General features: G+C 37.4%; 1 protein-coding gene across 3 annotated transcripts in view; it reads left to right on the forward strand.

Moving 5' to 3' along the window:
* Positions 1-821: 821 nt before the first annotated feature.
* The window catches only part of TRPC4 (transient receptor potential cation channel subfamily C member 4), a 196,457-nt gene continuing 183,635 nt past the window's right edge, over positions 822-13,643 (forward strand). The window contains exon 1 of one of the 3 annotated variants that reach the window (XM_019447702.2): positions 822-1,228. The gene's annotated coding sequence lies outside the window, so the exon portion shown is untranslated. The other 2 variants (XM_019447701.2, XM_019447699.2) reach the window with 2 other exon arrangements.

The following is a 13,643-nucleotide window of genomic DNA, read 5'->3' on the forward strand; positions in this document are numbered from 1 at the left end:
ATATACTTATCCCAGTGTGTGTAACTCTATTAGGGGTTTATTTTTAAAGACACACTCAAATAGAATATGCAGGATTTTGTTTATCTGGCCAAGATAAAACATTACATCAATAAATGTTAGCCTCACTTTTATTTTCTTAGGCACTAAAACATTTTAATTACTGATGATGAATAGGAAGATGAGTTATTCCTTGAAAAAATACAAAACTATTTACAGTTGCATTGTATAAAACAGACTTACTTTCATATATATTGCCCCCTCCCTTGTTAAATAGAAAGCAGACTTGTATTTATTGTAAAGTTCATTACCACGTCTACAGACAGATGTGTTCTCGAACATGTTATAAAAGCCATCATTTAACATTAAGAAAACTAAAAAAAAAAAATTGAAGATGCTAATATATTTTTGTGTTTGAGAGTCAAAAGAGATTCAGGGAAGGAAGGGAATTGTTGTTGTTGTTGTCCCTGTCTTTGTTTTCTGGAGAGATCTTAAAGGAACCTGGTTTGCCTCAGTGTACTTTGGTATTTTTGGAGGGGGATAATCTAGAAGTAATGCTCCTAAAAATTTAGGAGTCGGGTCTGAGCTTGAGATCAACCCAGGAGAAGAGTAGTAAACTAAAGAGAAATTTAGAAATAAGAAAAGTGATTTAAAAGAAAACAACAACAAAAGCAGCATGAACATGACACCAGTGGGTGATCTCTAGCGATATCCTCTTTCCTCATGTAAATCTTCCCAAAAAACTCAACTCAGGTGACCTACAAAGGAAAGGAGGGGGAAAAAGGGGTAACCAAGAAGGGAAATTTAATTTTGCGCGTTGGAGTCTGCCTGTGAGTGCCGGCTTGCCGCCTACCCCCGGCTCCCTTGGGGAATATTCCTCGGGAAGAAACTGGTGCTCCTCTCAGTCTGCCCAGCACCGACTCCCAGAAGGTGTCACATCGCGTGGTTGGGACGGGAAGGAAGGGTTGCCACTCATCTGTTGCACAGCCCCAGGATGGAGCAGGCAGCTGCTGAGATGAGGTCGGGGACCAACAGCTCGCCCCAGGGCTCTCGGAAAATAAAGGAGGTCCGGTAGAAACCGAGGGTCTCAAGGGGATCACCCTCAGCGAAGATTCCGCGCGGACGCCACTCTTGAAATGATCTTACAAATGGACTCTCGAGTCACGGGGCCGTGACCAACCAAGGCTCCGTGAGTCACAAGCTGGGAATCACCACGTCGCATTTACAGCAAGTAAGTTACTGCCAACTTCGCCAGTATATGGCATTTCCTCGCAGCGCTTTGGTCTTATTTTAGTGCGTGAACACCAAAGAGATTGGCCAGGAGATAACTTGCATCCTGAAACCTCAGTGCGCTGATGCGAGCATCACACACACACACACACACACACACACACACACACACACACACGCTCACACTCTCTCCACCTGAAGCCACCGAACCTCGCGCTCCTGGGCTGGTACGTGTTTGGGGTTTTATTCAGTATTTGGAAACTTACTGATCTCCTATGCCTGTTGGAAAGCCCGAGCTGGGTGGGGGTGGATGCAACGCTGCGCCTCGTCATTTATTCCTTGCGACTGTCTGGATCGTTGACACTAGTCGCAAGCCGCATCCTCCTGCTCTTGCAGGGGAAGTCTGACACCTTGAGGACGGGAGTGGGGGTGCCGGGAGCCCAGAGGAGCCGGAGTGGGAGAAGCTTTGAGAGTTCCCGGGTGGGGGTGGGAGTGGGGGTTACTTTCCTCAAGTCTGGCGACCTGCCGCCGGGGTGCTGGTTTAGCGGCTTGGGAGCCGAGCGTCCAGAAGCCGGGTCCTGGCGCGAATCGGAGTCCGGCAGCCCTGCAGAGCCCGCCCAAAGCCTGGAGGTGTGTCTGGCCCGCACCCAGGACCTCAGGCGGCTTCTGGCCACCGGCTTCTCTGGATGACGGTTGGCTTCTGGGGAGTCCGCCTGCCCTGGCTGACCTCAAGGAGTTGGCCAAGGGAGGCGGCGGTCGTTTGGGGGGCTGGGTGGGGGGGGGGGCAGCGGAGCCGGGGACCCAGCGTCAGCGCCCGCCCGCGCGCGGGTCCCCTCCACGGCCACACGGAGCGGTGCGTGGGACGCGCATCTTCACCGGCTGTCCCTACCGAGCAGGGTCTGTGCGGACCCTGAGTCAGGCAACCGCCCGGGACGGAGGGCGGGGTTATCTTCCTCGGGGCTCGTCCGCCGTCAGCCGTGGGAACGCTAACTTCGTCCCCAGGGATCGGTGGGGGCGGGGGTGGGCGAAGTTCTCCTCCCCTGGAGCTCACCTCCCCCTCCGGGGCCGCCCCTCCCCCGCCCTCCCATGGCACCGCTCTCAGAGCATCCTCACTCCGCCCAGTTCGGTGCCAGCTGCGTGGGCTCTAGCTTCGTGCGTTTTCCTTGGAATGCTCCAAAACTCGGCAGCGACTAAGGAAATCCCATTGGATTTGGCCGGGCGTGCTCTCCCTGGGCATAGCACCCGCACCGCATGTCCTTGGATCGATCGCTCTTCAGCCAGAAGATTGCCAACTTTGCAGGTAAAGAGGGTGTCGCCTCAGAGCTCCATTTGACCGGAGCTGCACCTCTCCTCCTTTCTGGGATCTCAGTTAAGTTTCTCAAGCTGCCTGGGAAGCCGGCTCCCTCTTGGGAGGCGGACATCCCTGTGGGGGGGTTATGAGTTCAAAAGGCTCCCGCTGCGTGGTTTCTCTTTAAGGCTCCAGACCGGGTTTGTGAAGCTTTCTGTGGTTGACCTGGGCTGAGCGGGAGTTTGGGGATGCTTCTCTGCCTCTCCCGGCACCCAGCTTTAAAGCAGGGGAGAAGACGAGGAGTGAACCCCTGATGTGACTTATATGGTAAACAAAGCGGCTGCAGCCACGCCATGGTGCTGGGGAGGAAGGCTGTTTTTAGCCTTTTATGCGTTTGGGGAAAATGGAGATCTTGGTGGCCCCTGGGCGTATAGAAGTGAGCCCTAGACTCGCTGGCACCCAAACTGGGGGGATGTAGAAAGGAAAGTGATCAATATCCTGTCGATCAATTACACTCTGCGTCATTTTCATTCCGTATCAAGAAACAGAAACACTTTTACCAGTGTGGCTGGACCAAGGCTAAGGATTCCTATTTCGCTTGGCAGCTGAAATTCCAATTAAGCCAATGACCCTGTTTGCTACTTGGGTAAATCACTGAGATTCATAGCGCAACTTGTTGTTCCAGCTGTGAACTCAGCTGCCTTTTGTGACTGGAAACTAGAGAATACTAGCAAGGGATGAAGCGTTTGGGAGAGACTGAAAAAAAGGAGCTCTGTCTGTATTCACTATGTTGCATCCACTATGATGCATCCTTGTTCACATGGTTTCTTAGGGAGACCCTTCCCAGTTAAATTCCACAGCTATAAATGCAGCAGGTTGCTTACTGCTTACCGAGTAAGCACCAAGCCAAAGGAGTGGGAGGAGGCAGAAGCAAGGCTTACTTGTTTTATTAAAAAAAATTTTAGAACAGACTTGTAAACTGAAAAAAAAAAATCTTTCCGGTCTCATATAATTTCTGGCTTTTCGATCATAGTAATCACAACAGAACATATTACAAATTCTTTAAGAAAAATGGTTAACTAGAGGGTTTTTTTTAAAAAAAATAAAACTGAATTAGACAATGAGAGTAAGAAAGTGTGGGTGGATATGTTAAAACATTGAAAGCAACATCTCTGTGTTATGGTTTGCTGTTTAAACTGACATTGCAATACCTACTTCTATTCAGCTGGACAGCATACCAGGAAACATTTCCCCTTAAGTATTTATGACAAAGATTCAAGATATAGGGATAACTAATACTTAGGTATTAGAATCAAAATTCAGGTAAGACCTTGTTAAAGAAGCACTTTAAAAACTATATTTGTGAATTAATGCAGTTAAGGCAAATGAGCACATCAGTTAAATGCACTTTATCAAAGTATTTTATGCAGATGATTTGTATTAATAAAGGTTAGTGCAGATAGAAAAAAAGAAAGCACGTACATTGCCTATGAATAAGAAACCATAGACCTGGAGAGTCTTTCAATAGAGCTCTGATCAGAGCTCAGCTCTTCTGCCAAACTTGCTGTTGTGGAGTGAAGAGCTGAAAGATTTATGCCAAGAAAGTTACCTTCAAAGAGAAACGCTAACAGGTGATGAGACTGATACACAAGAGGTGCTTAATACTGGAGTGAATAAGTATAATAAATATATCATTACATCAATAGATAGTTCAAATAAGGCAGGGTGAGATTTATAATTGCAGATTTAGAAAAGTTCTTCCTCTTAAGAACTTAAAGACACACGAGCATTCATCAAAGCAGAAAGTAAGCTCTACAGAAGAAACGTCTCTTTAGTAAAACCTTTTGAACGTTAACAATGTTTCTAAAAATCTATGATTTTGAAAAATAAGTTTCCATTTACTTGCTTAATGGTTGTTCTCAAGGATTTATAAAAGGTAAATTAGATTTCCATTATTTATAAGTTTTACAGTTTTGTAATTTTTATGTTATTTTTCTGTTGAAGTTATTCCCAGAGGGTCAGATTAGAATGCACAGAAAAAACTAAGCGAAAATTAAAGTTCTACATGAATTTTATGGCCACTTTGATTATTGAAATGGTAAGAGACCAAACAACTTTTCATATAAGATAACCTTAATTAACTCATACTTTACGTAAATAGGAAATATCAAAAACATTTCTATTATTCTTTCTGATTAGGAAAAATTCAAATATCTTGTATATCTTGTCCTGGACACACATTTTAAACTTTTAAACTTAAAGCCTACTATAAGCGTGATAAATTTCCATTGAAGTATAATCATAGCCTTTAGAATATGCTGATTAACCCCACTGCATTAAAAATATTTTTATAAATATGTTGTTGAGAATACTGGCATATTTTTATAACTGCATGTTTAACCGCCAGGATGCTTTGTGGCAATTCAGATTATCAACATTACATTTAGCAGCTAAAAACTGAAATAATCTGTCTTTTCTAATTAATTCATATTTTGTAACAAAAGTGAAGATATGCACACATTTGTTCAGTAGTTAAAATTGTGAATATCAGTGCTCAAAGACATAAAAGATTTTGTAAATGAGGATAGATATACAAAAATTGCTGAACAGTATAGTTAGGACAGTAAAACTGTGGACTGAGTATTTTCTTAGGAAACGCTGAGTCTTTCACTTTTTCAGACAAGCTAGATGATGAGAAATATAATAAACGATTGCATTTTTCTTTCCCAAAATCATTATTGCCAAACGTTTTATGAGATTGGATTCTAATGTGCATCTTTACTTTCTGCACTGTATTGTCTAGACTAAATTGAAGCCAATGCTCTTTGCTTTCTTAATATCTATGGAAAACCTTCCATATGCATATTAGTTATCAGTGAAAATGAGATTGAGGAGACAGCTCAAAATGAAAACCTTGTGTTTTCACCTAACTTGTGCCCATCACTTCCCCACCCCAAATTCGCATTAAAACTGGTGAGTTCAACCCTGCTTCCAGTGGCCAGTTGCTTCTTTCTAGTGGTGATGAAAGATCGCTTCAGAACTCTTTCCTGTCCTTATGATTTTGACTTCTAATCCTCCCAGATGCAGTGAGATCTCACTAGGTTGAGAGATTTGAGAATATTTTGATCAGGGATATAATATCATGGCTCTATCTTTTTAATCAGCACAAATATAGACCTGATCCCTGTGAACATTAGTACTGCCAAAACCACTCTATGATGAAAAAATACATTTAGAAAAAGAAGCCATTCGTTCGCGAAAATGAAAATTAAACACACACGCTTTGAAATGTACCAATTTAAAACTACGTGGTTCTCCAAACTCTCTGGGAAATGAAGTGATCTGTTTAAAATTTTTAAAAATCTCAGTGATTCTTCTGAAAGTTCAGTTTCATTTAAATAGGATATGAAAAAAGAGATAACTGTTTCAGTACTTGATCTGCTCTTGTAACTAAACTATAGATGACATCCCATTAATATTAGGGTATGTTTTGTCTCCTTTTAAAACATGTTTCCTTTGAAAATACAGCAGTGTCATAGAGTAATGGCTTCTTGAGGAGCTGACGATGACACATGGGCAAACTTTTACACATACAATTAGAAATGTTAATTAAAACGTTAATTTAAAAATATGCCTGGATAGCTTTATCTAGCACACTGCATTCTTTTGGAGAAATGACAAGTGCCATGAAATAAATCAGATATGCATTCATTATATTCTGCCTGTAGTTTACTATTATATTTTTTAAATATGTTGGAAAAGTCAACATAAGCAATTTCCTTGAACACATGTCATCAAAATTTAAAACTTACTTAAGACAGAAAACGGGAACTATTACAAACAAAGGTAAGGAGGAAAAAGAGAGAGGGCCAGTATTTATGGGTACTTAATGTATGACAGGCACTATTCTAGGAACTCAAAAAAAAAAAAAACCTTTTTCTCATGTTTATATTTACATCTACCTTAAAGCTGAAGTATTATTACCACCTTTTGAAGAAGTTGAGAAGACTAAATCTCTAAAAAAAAATCACAAAGCTGCTTCATGACAGAGTCAGGATTTGAATCCTTGTCTACTTGATTCTAAAAGTGACACTCTTTTAACTTAATTCTTATGGTTTTTAAAATAAAATTAGCAATCTCTTAACAAGATTCATAACTTCACGGTATTCTTACGACTAATTAGTTCTTTAAGTTTTCAAACGTTTTAATATTGGGACATAAACACCTCCATTATGAGTTGCTCTAACAGTTTTGAAGCAGAGCACGAGATGAGCCACTCACATCAAGCAGGTATTCTCAAAATTATTTCCTTTCTTATTCTTGAATATAAATATGATATATGGAAAGAATAAAAGGGTTATTTTAATGGATAGATTTTAAAGTTATAATTTTTTTTCTTTAAAGGGTCCTTAGATTACAATTTCTAAATAAAAAGTTCTCATTCAAAACTTTAAAACATCTCTAGACTAATAAAACATCTTTGTTTATAGAAAATACAATCATGTTAAGACATGTTAGGTTTATATTGCATTTTACCGATGCTGCGTGAAATTTCTAGACAAGTGTTTTTGTCTTAATTTTTTTCTGAAATTTTAATTGCTTCCTTGTTTTTATCACCCCTTGGTATTTAATCAGAGGAGCTCTCATTTATACATCCCAGAAGACATCTATCAGCTGGTAACACATTTTAAGAAATTTGCCACATTTTTTTTTCAAAGATATACCTGTAGTAAAAACCTATGTGATGATGTCTAAAGGCCTATCTTGAATATATGTAATACTATTACAAAAATTGACTTTGAAGTGGTATCCATTCAATAGATATTTGTTGAATATTAGTGAATAATTGAATGTTGAGATGAATAAGCTCTTCATCTTTCCATTTTCTGGCAAAACTCCCTCTGTATATAATAAATTTTCCCTTAGTGTCTCCTGTCAAAATGTTTTCCAAGCACTTGAGTCTAGTTCACTATTACTGTCTCCTTGAAAGTTTCCTTCCTGTCTCCAGGTGTTGCCAGTATAAATACAAGCAAAGTTCTTGCTATATTCTGACTTGCAGGTGGGTAGAGGTCTGTCTCCTGAAGTAGACAGTAAACTCCTTTAAGAAACTCAGAAGATGCTCAAAAAATGTGTGTTTTTCACTGAATTAGGTGGTCATAAGTATAATGCTTTTGTAATTGAGCATAATTAACTTATTTCACAGTTTCATAATACCATAGTTGGCTCATATTTTGAGCATATTTGTTTATTGAATGATGCCAGTTATAATAATGACATTGCACTTGTCTGATACATGGAGTACCATATTATACCTATGTTACAAAAAAACAAATTCACTGTTATTCAGTGGATATAAGTTCCGGGTCAGATAGTTACTCCATAATGCTCATTTTCACAGGATTTACGTAACCCATTATATTAGTGTGTTTTAGTTTAAAGTGGCACTGTGCCGCAATTCTTAAGGGAAAGTTTTTGTTCCATGATGCTGTAGGAAGTATGGTTGAAGTTGAAAGTATTTCTCAGGAATACCTACTGAACTAAAGAAAGCCAGAGACTTCTCTGGAGTGATTATATTAGGCAAGTCAAGTTGAGACTTCACGTCAAAAACTTGATAAGTACGTGATGCCCAATTGTGAGTGGCAGGAGCTTCTTGCTTTGTGTGTGTGTGTGTGTGTGTGTGTGTGTGTGTGTGTGTGTGTGTATCTTTTCATTCTACTTCACTGAGAATAAGATTGTTACAAATCAAGGTTTATGAAAAGTGTTCAGATACTCTGATACATTTTTCTTGTATTTTACCTCTAAATGATAGGAAACTACACAACTATATAAGCTAGAATCCTGTGCCTACCAGGATTACAGTCCATAGCATAATGCATTGTAATTTTCATTTTCACTGAATTAGTATAATTAGTGTTCCGTATATGCTCTTTGAATAGATGAACAGAGTCAATGAATGCATAGATGATTGGTCTGTTGCCAGCAGCTATGTTCAACCTCTGTATTTCAATATGGTGCTCTTTCTAGTAACTGGTTACACACCATTATGAATCCCCAAAACCACAATGGAGGGATGAGAGGGCAGGCATGATACCTACATTGAGTGAAGAATGGAGAATCCATTGTGCTTTATCTATAATCATCCCCATCATTTGTGACAGCATAGGTATCGTTTTCTGTAGAGATCACATTCACGCTGGGTGGGATGAAGCTGCATATCCTGAAGACCACATCGAAGACTACACGGAAGTGAATTCTCTTCTGTGATAGTTGTACTGTGACAAGCATAGTTATCGGGTCTTGTTTAATTGCATCTAGAGTGATACATGTCTATATCTGCATTTAAGCATATACCAGCATTAAAAATCTGTGTTTAATTCATTAATTAAATATAAATTATAAAATTTAAATTATTTAAATAGGGAGGAAGAGAGAGAGAGAGAGAGAGAGAGATCTATGTAAGTAACAAAAAGAGTGAGGGACTGCTTCTGGGTGATAACTCTTAAGATAATGCCCGTAGAGCAATTATCAGAGATAGTGAGATACAATTTGTTAGCAGAGTACAGAGTAGCCCATAAAAAACAAGAGAACTTGTTTGCCAATAGCAGTGTCCCTTTAGAATGGTGAGATGTGTAATGAATGACCTAGAAGGTCATCTAATTCAAAAGTCTTTTTTAAAGCAAGACTTTCAAACCTTACTAAATGATTTTTTATAATATACTAAATACATACATAAAATTATATATACACAAATATAGGATGTTTTATTGAGGGCTTATTTAATGCATGAAAATCACTATTCAAGGTGCTGAAAATACAGAGACAGATATTTTCATTTTTCTTTAAGATCTCAAACCAAGGATTCTCATGAACTTCATTATCATATTCCAGTGTCCCATATTATCTTAGAGACATTGTGCCGTTTTATTGTCTCCTGACCTTTTCTTATGGGAATAAAGGACTCACTCAGGAACTACAAATCATACTGAAACAAATTTAATCTATATTTGAAATTAAAAATTAAAAAAAAAAAAAACCACTGGGTCACTTTGGAAGAAATTCAAATACATCCTCCCTGCCTCAAACTACTGTTTCCTTTAAGAATGGGACCTGGGTCTTTCAGCTATGAATCTACGTTAAATTTCCATGTATAAATTTATGTTAAAGACTGGCACTATTTAAGATGGTGCTTTCCTGTTATATGTAGGTACTACTAAATTACTATTCAAAAACTATGTAATTTATGAGATCAGTTGTTTTCCAAAGTCTTGATGGATTTATGGCCATACATATTATCCAATCCCCTTTGGAGTCAATGAAGCAAACCTAAGAGGAGAAGCCTGTTTTAGAGGTAGGGATATAGTTAGTTGGATCCTCAGCCCTACCTTTTACCTTGATACATAAAAGATCTTGACTCAGGATATTCTTGAAATGGTGGATCCATTCTAGAGTCATCTAGAAGTTCTCAGTATCCACTGTTGGTGTTTCCTAGCAAGCTCCTTTGTCTATAGCTGAGAATGTATTAAAAACTGAGAAAGAGACCATCTTTTACATGGTTTTAAATATTTGGAACAGAGAAAGGGACTGAACTAGCTACATTAATCTTTTTTAAAAACATTTTCTTGTGACCTACATTCCTAGGACTACCCACTCTTTGCCAGAATTTTTGCTTTCTGAGAGTCATCATGTGAAATAATCAGAATGCCTACCTCTAAGCCTCTGAGAAACTCTACAATGAAGGAGAAAGAAATATTTCTAAAGAACACTCAAATTTCAGGGTTATTATTGTTCTGTAGGATGTTAAATAGCTTTGTATCTTAAAAAATAAGATATGCCTCTATGTATGTGCTGAATAAAAAGAAAGTGTTGGCAAAGGGAAAAGACTTATTTGCTTATCTAGTTCATTTTAACCTCACAGCTTAACATTTTGATTTGTAATGTGCAAGCTACTTAGAAAGCTGAACAGCATATTTTCATTTACCACTCCAGCACGTTCTTGGACAAAGTGAACCAGCAAATGATTTTGCCCTTTCATGAATAAAAGAAGGTTTAATGAAAAAACATTTCATTATAGTAGTGCTTATGATGAAGAAATTTTTCCAACATATAAAATATCAACAACTTTACCCTGAAGAATAAAAGCTTATTTCTATTCTGTTGTACTTAGCAGTGAACCAACAAAAGCAGAATTCAAAGCAAAACTTTCTTGTATACTTACATACTTTCTTACTGGTTGTTACACTCTGTGATTGAAAGATTGGGTACAATTAAATATTGGAAAATGCCCCTTTTTAGATTAATAGTTAATAGTAATAATTTTGGGGAACAAAATGCAGACCTGTTTCATGCCATGATACTTTAGCCTCTGATTTCATTTTTTTAGCCTCTGATTTTTTTTTACAACATAGATATTTATGAAGTAAATATAGAGGCAGAGGTCAATCTGATTAAGAAAATGTAAACAAATTGAGTATTTGAAAAAACCCATTGTTGAATAATGTAGATCGATTTGAAACATATAATTTTGATTCATTTCAGTTTACTTAAAGGAAGTTATTTGAAAGCAGAACTACATCCTTACAATGCTCCTGGTCTTAAGATTCAAAGTAAAATCTCATCTATAAAAATATACAAGAATTGTGTGTGAAATATTTAACGTAATTCAAGAGAATCTTCAGCATCTCATAAAACGCATGGGTACTCAATGCATTTTAGAAGTGTTTTAGGGTCTACCAGAATTTATTTTTATTATTTTAATCAAAATGAAATGGATATACAAGTACATCAAAAGGTTTCATATACCATTTGGTTCAATTCCAGTGCAACATTCAATAATACTTAACTGTTTGCCCTCCATCAACCCTCTCCCCACAGACAGGCATCTTGTTTGAGACTGCACCCTCATGGACAGGAGGCTTGTGACAGGAGTTACTACATATAAATTCACATTCCCTGCTGCCTCAAACAGACCAGGGTGCCTCCATATGTAGTTGGCAAGTACAATGTACATTTATTTTTCTGAACATTTACAAAATTGTGGTAAGATCCTTGTTCGTGGTTGAATTATGACTTATGAAAAAATGCCATTAATAGTTTTTTTTTCTTTCTATTTAAGTTAGAGATAGAAGTTTCTTCCTAATATATTTAAGAAAATTTAATATCAAGAGAGATTCAAGCAAAAGATTTGAAGGAAGGAGATTTCATATTGTCACATTCTCCCTTGATCCATAGGGGTGGGATTTAATCTATTGTGTTTAATAAAAATGAGTAATTGTATTCTCTGCTCTGTTTTAAGGAGAAAATCATTACATAGGTGGTGCTGGGTATTTTTAGCCATTTTTGTGTTTTACATTAAGAGGAATGCTCACTATAATCATAAGAATAAATATTAAAAATATTTACTATATGAATATTTTCAAATGTCTAAAACAGCAAAATACTTAAGACATGTTACTGATTTATTAATCATAGCTAATCATTTTTTTAAATTTTTTATTTATTTGGAGAAAGAGAGAGAGAGCACCAGCAGGAGGGGAAGAGAGAGAGGGAGACAGAGAATTGCAAGCAGGCTCCACACAGCCAGTGCAGAGCCCATTTGGGGCTCAATCTTATAAACGGTGAGACCATGATCTGAGTGGAAATCAGTACTTGAACGTTTAACCAACTGAGCCACTCAGGTGCCCTAGTAGCTAATCATTTATTTAAAATATATATATAGGATTTTAATTTTAATTCCTGTAACAAATACTTTGTTTATTTTCCTAAATTTTTTAGCAGTACTTTGAAAACGTTTGTAAATTATTTGAAATGTAAGGCCAAGCACTACAAAATATTTACCTGACTTTTGATGAACTAATATTCTCTTTATTTCTTACCCTAGAGCATGTTGAAATAAATTTGAGGGATGGTGTATTTATTTAAAAAAAAATAAAATTTTACACATACTGAGACACATGCATTTACGGGCTGGACAGGCTGAGCTGGATAAATTTAATTTTCTATTCTTTTGAAGAACAATTATAAACCTGTTTTATTTTATATTTTAGTTTTCCTTTTTCTTTTTGTAATTGCATATACCATACCTGCTACTTTTAGATGCCCTCTGTTCCTTCTTGTGACCCCATTCTTCTACAGCAACCACGAGTTCTCATTAGCATGTTTAGCATGGATATGGTGGCAGTGAATTTTTTCAGTTTTTGTTTGGTTGAACGTGTTTTCATTTTCACCTCACTTTTAAAGCTATTTTCATTTGTCAGAGTATTCTAGATTGGAAATTATTTTCTTTTGGTATTTTAAATATGCCACCCAATTGACTTTTGACTTCCATCGTTTCTGTTGAGAAGTCAGCCATCAGTCTGATTGGTGTTCTGCTGAGAACAGTGTTCTTTATTTCCACTGCTTTTAAGTTTTCACTTAGTCTTCTGTGTTTGTAGTTTTACAATAATGTACTTACATGAACTCCTTGGATTTCCACTGCTTGACATCTGGAGCATTTCTCTTAAATGGCTTTATATCTTTCATCAGTATTGGAAAATTCTTAGTCATTATCACTTCAGATATAGTTTTGCACTTTCCTTTCTTTTCCCTTAAGGCCTCCAATTACACGGTTTTACCTTTTTACTCTGTCATCTAGCTAGCAGTCTTTTAGTTCTTCTTATAATGTGTTTTCCATCCATTTTTGCTTTCTGTGCTATAAACTGGGTATTTTATATAGCCTTATTTTCCTAGCCATGAATCCTCTTTTTTATTATCTCCTATCTGTTGTAAAACTCATTAATTAAATTATTAATTTCAATTATTGCATTTTTCACTTTCAGTATTTTAATTTGATTCTTTTTTTACAGATTTTAGATCCCTCAAAAAACTTTCCATTTTTCTATATCACTCCTGAATATTGTTAAAGAACACATTTAGTTTAAATTCTGAGGCTAATGATGCCAATAACAAGGCTATGTGTTGGTCTGTTTCTCTTAATTTTTTACTAGGATGCTTCACAGTTTTTTTATATAGAAGTGGAAAATGTGTCTCAAAAATTATAGAAAAAAATTATAGAAACTTTGCCATCCAAAGCTTTGCCTCTCTCAAAGAGGATATACCCTAACCTCTGGCAGGCACCTAGGATTAGAATAGA

The sequence above is a fragment of the Panthera pardus genome, unplaced genomic scaffold (assembly GCF_024362965.1).
Source record: "Panthera pardus isolate Hobbes unplaced genomic scaffold, ASM2436296v1 HiC_scaffold_1, whole genome shotgun sequence".
NCBI classification, from domain to species: Eukaryota; Metazoa; Chordata; class Mammalia; order Carnivora; family Felidae; genus Panthera; species Panthera pardus.